At 41.7% G+C, this 9,391-nt stretch overlaps 1 non-coding gene across 1 annotated transcript; it reads right to left on the reverse strand.

Moving 5' to 3' along the window:
* Nucleotides 1-1,614: 1,614 nt before the first annotated feature.
* LOC112209898 (small nucleolar RNA SNORA31) lies at nucleotides 1,615-1,747 on the reverse strand. Its single transcript, XR_002944887.2, has one exon. It is a non-coding gene; the product is annotated as a small nucleolar RNA SNORA31 (small nucleolar RNA).
* Nucleotides 1,748-9,391: the final 7,644 nt, after the last annotated feature.

A 9,391-nucleotide genomic window follows, 5' to 3' on the forward strand; every position in this document is an offset into this window, starting at 1 on the left:
TATTTTGAGATGGAGTCTCATTCTGCTGCCCAGACTGGAGTGCAGTGACACGATATTTGCTCACTGCAACCTCCGCCTCTCAAGTTCAAGCTATTCTCCTGCCTCAGCCCCCCTGAGTAGCTGGGATTACAGGCACGTGCCACCACGCCCGGCCAATTTTTGTATTTTTAGTGGAGACAGGGTTTCGCCATGTTGGCCATGCTGGTCTCAAACTCCTGATCTCAAGTCGTCCTCCTGCCTTGGCCTCCCAAAGTGCTGGGATTACAGGCGTGAGCAATATAATTCCTTTGCATAGTGCTTTATTCTTTTGAGTCTTCTGAACTTTCCTGCAGTGAAGAAACCAGTTTATCTAATTTAGTTTCCAAAACTTACTTGAGCACTGATGAGGGAGCAAATTTTAAAATCTCTGTGCATATCTATGGAGTTATGAGATAAAAGGAAGTATAGCATATCACCAGAAATGTCACATTGAATAAAGGAATATCTCAGAGGACAAAAAGAGAAGGATGTGCTTTTTCCTGCAAGGAGGCACGGAGGTGTCCACCCACCTTATCTCCCTCAGCGTTCAGAGGGAGGTCCAGTTTGGCTCACAGCAATTCTTTTGAGTACTTCCTTTATTCAGTTCACTGAAAATCACCCACTGATATCCATTTCTCAGTACTTTATAAAGTACTGACAAACTTAAAGTTTGAGGATTTTTCTGCCAAATGCGAACTCCCCTGAGAAGAGCAGGTAAGTAGGCCCTTGTCAGAGGTTTTCCAAGGTATTGTCATATAGGGAGCTGGGCATGGCTCACAGTGTAGACTAAAGGGAGGACTATCTGGAGTATCATGTACTGCATTGTAGAGCCTCTCTGAGAGTCCGATCTATGTGTCTCTATGTGTCGGTAGGGTAAGGGCAGGCAGTGCCCTAGGAAGGCAAGCTAGGAGAGCAAAAGCCTCAGCTGGAGAAGCAGGGACACCAGGCACAGAATGCAGCTACTCCTCAATCTCGCCATAGGCAAGCACTGGCCGCAGCTCTCTGCAGCAGAAGGAGGTCGAGCCTTATAGTAGCACTTATTTATTGTGACATTCTGTTACTGTTCTCTGGATAAATATGGGATTTTTGTTGCAAGAACTATTGATCCTTTCAAGCATCATAAATTCTCCCCAAGAAAAGAAACAAATCTGGGCAAATAAGCTAAGTTTTACTTTGTCTTTATAATCTAAATAATAAAAATCTATATACTTTAGAAAAAATACCACACAGAGACCCTTACTAAAAAAGCCTCTGAAAGCTATATTTTCCCATTTTTAAAATCTTAACTGTTGCATCCAAATACTAATTAGATTGTAAGATTCTGAAAGCTTCCTTGTAGCATTTTTTATCATACCTGCAACAAAATTATATATATATATATAATATATACATATGTATATATATATGATAAATGTTTTTCTCAAGGAATGAGATTGCAGAGCTAAATGTCTTTTCAAAATACAACCATTACTAAAGACATATGATAACTTTTTTTCAACAGTAACTTACGGTAGTTGGGCTTTTTCTGGTTACAAGGTTATTTCTGAGTTGTGAAAATTCTCTGTCCACGTTTTTTCCTGTATTACCATGTTCTTCTGTCATATCCCCCATTCAATCTTGGTTGCCACTGAGACAGACAGAAAGCAGAAGAACACTTTTTTTTCTCACATCTGTAATGGAAACCTTAGCAGCAGACACTAACTGCTCCAGGTCTGCCAAATAGATGGATTTACTCTCCAACTTACTGCCTCCTGTTTTTTTTTTTTTTTTTTTTAATGCTACTTATCTTTTGTCACCAAATCCTGTGGTATGAAGAGAATATAATGTGTCTGTGGATATCATAAGCTTATAGTAAGCAAGGGGTCTACTGTGTGTTTCCCTTCTAGGCCCAGCAAAATATGAACACAGAAGATGCACAAATATTTGCTGAATAAATAAATTCATGAGAAAGTTTTTTTTCCCAATCAAAATATTACTCTCACAGCAGCTTGCTTTATATATTTTCTAGAAGACATCAGATCACTCAGTATGACCTATTACTCCTTTAGCTTCCCCTAATGTGTCATTATTTATTCAGTCTTTAGAGGAATTTTGAATCACCACAAATATCTGGACATTGGGGGATAAATGACAAGACTGCTAGTTTTCTCTTTATTTACTATTCTAGTAAAATACAACGTAACAGATGTATCTTATGGTGGAACGTGCATACACTCCTCTGACTGAAGAGGAAGTGACTGAGGTAACCTTTCTAAAACCATTGGCCAATTATTACTTAATGAATTGGCCAAAAATAATTGGCCAATTATTACTTAATGAATTGGCCAAAAATAATTGGCCAATTATTACTTAATGAAATACATATCTACAGTGTTTCCTAGTTTAGGCTCAAAATAACCAGACTTTTCTTTGGTCAAAATCAGAACAATTTTAACCTTGCAAAAGTTACTTCTTAAATAATCTTTTAGTATGTTTAAAAGAGAAAATCTCACAAGATATATTGAATTATAGATATTAAAACAAATATATTTTCAAAACCCTTCACAGGAAATGGTAACCTTTTCTAAGCTAGGACTAGAGCTATTTATTTTGCTTCACAGGAAACAGTACAGATTAGCCAAAATCATGATGCTAACATATGCTATGAGTAACTCGGATATGAGTCTAGTTTAAGAGCGTATGGTCTTTCTTTTTTCCTATCTACAAGGTGCAGGGTTACTTATCCAAAAGAAGTGCTCACCATGGAAAGTAATTGACCAACTGGCGGGCAGGATTGTGGCATCCGCCCGAGTTTCCATTAGGCAATCAATCTTGCTTTTCCTTTTCCTCACAAAGCCCATGCCACAGGCCCAAAGTTACTGGCAAGTTGCCCTGCTTGTCCCAAATAATAGGAGGAGGATAGACTTTTAATACAGAGATAACATAACTCTGAAATTGTCGCAGTGTTGTGTCAGCTGGGAAAGCTTTCAATTGGTGTCATTATGCCCTTGCTTCCCCACCTGTGGTGAGGTGCATGCACGACCTCTCTCCCGGAACATTAGGGGAAGGAGCGTCCGCAGAGCCCAGAGCTCTGTGCTCCTCCGATGGAGCTGCTGCAATTAGTATTCCAGAGGTCTCCTGACATGCTGTAGACAGCTCTGCAGCCTCAGCCTTCAATCTGGATCAGGGATGAGGCAGTTTACATTTAGTTTGGGAAATTGATTTTAGTAGAGAAGAAGGTGTGATGGAAATGGAGGGATACATAATGAAAAATACCGTTTAATGTTATGGTTGTGAACATGGGCATTTAGATGATAATTTTGATGTTCCTGATGGTATTTCAACAGGAACAGAGCTACCAGACCAGTGCGCTCAAACACATCCTCAACACAAGGCATTTACCACTCCCGTGTCATATCCTAAGAAGAGCTTGCCTCATGCTTTATTCTCAGAAAGTCTGGTAAAACAAAAGGCATGTGTAATTTAGAATTGTAAGATTATATAACACCATTATTTATATATTTTATGTCAAAATTTAAGTCCTGGTAATGTCTAAGGAGTTATTTCCTTATATGATGTGTGATTTCATTCAGTAAAGAAAGTACGTAACACTTTGGATTATATATTCATTAATTCATCTATAAATGTATATTTTACACTTACATTGTGCTAATCTTCATGTAATATATATGCTGGGGACACAGCAACACAATACTCCTCTATGATCCCTGCTTTCATGGTATTCCAAAACGTGTGACAAAGGCCAGTGATGACCAGTGGGATGAGTTACAAAAGGGCAAGGGCATAGTGATGAAACTGACAATAACCCCAAGTTCCTGGAGGCTGGCAGGTTTTATCAGTCAGAATAGTAAAGATACAGGTTTTGCAGTAGTAACAAACAACTCCCACATTTCGGCTGATTAATATAACAGAAAGTTACTGTACAATCCTTATACAGGTTCATCCTAGGTCAGCAGGAGTCTCTGCCCCTAATCACTTAGGGACATAGGCTAGGCAGTGGGACCAGAATTATGCAAAGTCTCAGAGCAGCAATTACATGCTTTAGCTTGGTGAAAATATATTCCTCTGTGTTCACAATCCTCTGACCAGAACTGGTCACACCGCCCTACCCAGCCACAAGAGCAGGTGTTCAGTATTCAGTGTGCTGGGTGGAAACAAGAGGTAGACAGTGGGAATCCCAGTAATGACTAGATGGAGACCCTGCTTCAGAGTCACAGATGAATTTCCCCTTAACTCACAAGGCTTTATTTCTCCAGCTCATACATAATTCAACATCTCCTACAAATGGAAGAACTGTTTCCTGAGCCAACATGGCACTTATTTTTTAATCCCTTAAGCTATTTTATTTAAAAATATATTTCTTTTTGCCATCACCATATCCCAGTTCTTGGCCTTCAGTAAATATTTACTAAGTGAATTAATGTTTGGCTACACTTTGTGCCTGATGACAATGGCACTCAGCTGTGTGTGTTCCATGGAAATTCCTCAATACTGTTAACAAAGTGTTTACTAGATAAGTTTGAACCAACTTGCAATGTGTATCTCCCCTTAGACATCTACAATAAACATAAACATATCACAAAATGTAATTACACAATAAGAGCTGTGCTATATAATGTCAGTTTAAGGGTTAGGTTCAGCAGTCCCGTAGTTTTTTGTTTGCTTGTTTGTTTTTAATCCTAGTTCCTTTATTAATTTTGGCAAAAATCTTAATTTTTCTGGGCCTTAAATTTCTCTAACTGTGTAATGGTGACACTAATATATACCTTACTGTGTTATTGCTTTAGTTAAATTACATGTTACATAATGTTCATAGTCCAATATTAATAAATAAATGAAACAGGCCAGGTGCGGTGGCTCACGCCTGTAATTCCAGCACTTTGGGAGGCTGAGGAAGGCAGATTACTTGAGATCAGGAGTTCGAGACCAGCCTGGCCAACATGGCAAAACCTTGTCTCTACTAATACTACAAAAATTAACCGGGCGTGGTGGCGGGTGCCTGTAATCCCAGCCACTCTGGAGGCTGAGGCAGGAGAGTCGCTTGAACCTGGGAGTCAGAGGTTGCAGTAATCCGAGATAGTGCTGCAGTGTGGTAGGCCAGGTCTCACTGACACAGGCCTCCATAACAACTGTTTCAGTACTGACTGAGTGGTTAAGTTAAATATTAAAAGCCAGTCCCCGTATACAAAGTTTTGGGATATAACAAAAGCCCACCAAGTGTTTTGCCTAGGCCTTTTCTGGGCCTTAAACCATGACAAAATAACGAAGGAATTCATAACAGGACCCATTTAGGATTAAATGAGGTGTATTGTGGGTCTGAAGAAATTCCCCAGGCCTCCATAGACAAGTTTATTGGGGGTCTGGGGTCTGAAGAAACTCCCCAAACCTCCGTGATTTAGTAGGAGACAAGGGTAATCACCCCAGCACCTGGATCTATATGGATTAAGTAAATTTACTGAGGCTCCAAGGGAAGGTCCTCAGGACTCAGACCTTAGTTACAGATCAGAAGAAGTTAATCACTTATGTCTTCAGATGAATGCACACTTACAGATAGACATATAGCTTAGAAAGTATATAAGCTCTGGAAAATTTTGTGATTTTGAGTTGGTCTGGCGATAATTTCCAGGCCTTCTCCCTGTAACCAGTTGCAGAAATAAAAACTCTCTTCCCAGCTCATCTGCTTCTCCTTACTGGGCCGCGAGAAATAGCAGCCTAACCCTCAGTTTGGTCTGGGAACAACTGTACTCCAGCCTGGGTGACGGAATGAGACTGTGTCTCAAAAATAAACAAACAAAATAATAAATTAAAACTAATTTTATTAATTTTTATTGTTACTATTTTATAGTGTCATAAATCACAGTTAACCACAAATTATTCTTGTTAGAAAATACACTTTTTTATGAAATTTGGCAGGAAAGTTTTTGTTTACATGGAGTTCCATAAAGAGCCCTTGATGTAGTAAGAACTCATAAGGCAAGCAGGCAGCTGAGGCCTCCTGAGACAGGAATGCACATAGCGCTTGGGCCCTGCAGGCGGAGCGGGCTCGGGGACCTGGCGCAGCGCTCTGTCACTCTGGGAGGGAGGCGCTAGCCCGCCAGGCTGCGGCTGATGCTGGGGTGCTGCACTAGCGCGAAGGTCAGCTCCATGCCGGCGAGGCCAGGACGGACTCCAGAGCCTCAGTGTGCTGAGCGCAGGCGCCCCGTACTTGGCGGAGCTGACGCCCCGCTAGACGCAAGGACTCCACAAGGACCCCAGAGCCTGATCCCTGCGAGGCCCCGGCATTCCCTGACCTGGCGGGGAATCCTGGCCCCCGATGGTCTACGGCAGCCCCCAGCCGGCTACCGGGATGGCTTGCAGCGCCCGCAGGCTTCTCCAGCCTCCAGAACTGCAGGAGCTGCGGTCCAAGCCAGCTCCTGGGCTCCGGGAGAAACTGAGGTACGTGGCGCCCGAGCTGCCAGCAGGCGTGCAGAGGCGGGGCGGGACACAGCAGGTCTGGGACGCGGCCGCTTCCTCCCTGCCTTCTCCTTCACACACAACCCTGGCCCTCCCCCACCCCAGCCAAGGCCCCCTCCGCATCCCTGTGCTGGAGTGTCCCCAGTGGTTAGGTGCGAAGTTCGCGGAGGTGGACTGAGGAGTGTTGATAGCCGCCGCTTTGAAACCCCTACTTAGGCCGCGGCCCCACAGCACGCTCCCGTGGGGCGCGTTCGTGCTTAGCTGCAGCGCCTCCTCTGGCACCACGGGGCTGCATGCGGACGGCGGGTCTTGGGGGCCACGGGAAGGAAGGACGGGGAGGAGTGCGCAGCCCCACTTTGCGCCAGGGGAAAACCATGTTCGTCTGACAGGTTAGGACACCAAGATTATAGTCAACAAAAACACAAAGGCCCAAGTCCATGGGCGGCCCTTGGCAAGGGCTAAACCTGGAAGTGAAAACAATCTGGTCTACAATTTTTTTTTTTTTTTTTTTTTTGTGACGCAGTCTAACTCTGTCACCCAGGCTGGAGTGCAGTGGCACGATCTCGGCTCACTGCAGCCTCCGCCTACCAGGTTCAAGTGATTCTCCTGTCTCAGCCTCCTGAGTAGCTGGGACTTCTACAGGAATGCGCCACCACGCCCGGGTAATTTTTGTATTTTTAGTAGAGAGGGGTTACCCCATGTTTCCCAGGCCAGTTTCCAACTCTTGACCTCAAGTGATCCTCCCACCTCAGCCTCCCAAGGTGTGAGCCACCGCACTCGGCCCTAGCCTAGATTTTTAAGGGAACTCTAGGCTAGACCTTCCAGGTTCTTATCTCACCAGGATAGGCCGAGCCCCTCTTCATTTGTTGAAGGACCACTTGTGTTTCCTGTTCTGGGAACTTGCTTCATTTTTCTCCTGGGATGTTAATCTTTTCAGCAATCTCTATGTTTGGGGGAATTGGTACTTTGTTTGTAATATGAGATATAAATATTTTTTCCCAGTTTGTCTTTTAACTTTGCTTATGGTTTTTTTTTTTTTGACTTGTTACTGTAAAATGAAACACATTACATAAAAAATCAATAAAACATTTATCTTTCCAAATATATTAATAAAACTTCAAGCCCTAATTAGAAGAATAAAGGTTGATAAATTTGACTAAGCCTAATTTATAGATGTATACACAGATTCAAAAGATAAATGCAAAAATGAAAAAATTATCAGCAGTTCATAACACAGCCAAAAGTTTAAATCTTTTAATATACTAAGAAGTCTTATAAATTAATTGTAAAAGTCACTATCACTCAGTACCAAAAATATATACAAATGATATGACCAAACATTTCACAGACACAGTAATACAAATATGGAGTGCAAATGTAAAATACTCAGCCTCATTCATAAAGAGCTACACATTGAAATGACAGTGAGGTATCATTTCTTCCATATCCTATTAGTTTAAACCTTCACATAAATTTAATTAGCCAATATTTCAAAATGTAACATCTGTTGCTGGAAAAGTTTTGAAATAATTGACCACATTTCTCATGCCAGGGTTAGAATACTTAATTGGGAAAGATTATATCACATTAGATAAGTTAATGACTTCCATCTTGGAATTTCCATGAAGAATTCATTCCTCAGAGGCAAACACTATAGAAAGAGAAGTTTTAAAAGCACATTTTTGGAAGAGTGAGGAATAAGAAATGATTTAATATCTTATACCTGTTACCTGATGTAAGTTTGGAAATCATGGACAGTTGTCAATATGTAATTTATTGCAAGGCTAGTTGAAAAAAAGTACTAACGACCTTTATCATATAATGTGACTACAGGTCTGTAAATTGCATATTAGTGGTGAATTGATATTAACAGGGAAAGAAAGAAACTGTGTATAAAGGTGGAGAACTTAGAGAAAATTTTGTAAATATTCTTGTTATTATATTTTCTTCCCATAATAAATATAAAATTATGATCCATAATTTATGGTCAAATGACAATTTCCTTCAATATAAAGCCTTAGGTGATTATCATACATTTTTTAAAGTTATACTTCAGAATAAGTGTTGCTGTGGATTTTTTTTCTTTTTTTCTTTCTTTTTCTTTCTTTTTTTTTTTTTTTGAGATGGATTCTTGCCCTGTCACCAGGCTGGGGAGCAGTGGCATGATCTTGGCTCACAGCAACCTCCACCTCTGGGGTTCAAGTGATTCTCCTATTTCAGCCTCCCAAGTAGCTGGGATTACAGGCACGCGCCACCATGCCCAGCTAATTTTTGTATTTTTAGTAGAGACAGGCTTTCACCATGTTGGCCAGGATGGTCTCGATTTCTTGACCTCGTGATCCGCCCACCTCGGCCTCCCAAAGTGCTGGGATTACAGGCGTGAGCCACCGCGCTGGGCCTGCTGTGGATTTTTAAAAGCATCTATTCCTCAGAAAATAAATGAATAACATTTAGTAATCATAATACAAATAATTGAAGCCTTTTCTTCTAGACTCTTATGAGAACTATTCTCCAACTCAACACCATGATAATGCCTGAACATTACCCAAGAAACGTTGCATCTCCAGACCTGTGGAAACTGTAAATTTTCCTTTCCTTGAGATATTCATTCCATTAGATCTTCCCTGCTTTCAGAGAGTCAGGGAGCGTCGCCACTCATGAGGGTGGTCAGGGCGTCAGGGGCCAGATTCCCCGGAACAATCCTGCCTTTCTTCTGGTCTCCACTCTGCTTACTCCTAACATCCCTGCCATCAGTGAGCGCTTCTTTTGCAGCCACAAAGCTGCGAAGCATTTTTATCTCATGACTCCTTCCACAGAAGGAAATCTTTCAGCCCCGCTGGAGCTAACTTTGTTGCTGTTGTTTTGAAAACTGCTCTTCAAATCTGGTTTTTCTCAGAAGTTTGAATGCACAGCACTGGGC

This window comes from Pan troglodytes, chromosome 6 (assembly GCF_028858775.2).
Source record: "Pan troglodytes isolate AG18354 chromosome 6, NHGRI_mPanTro3-v2.0_pri, whole genome shotgun sequence".
Taxonomy (NCBI): Eukaryota; Metazoa; Chordata; class Mammalia; order Primates; family Hominidae; genus Pan; species Pan troglodytes.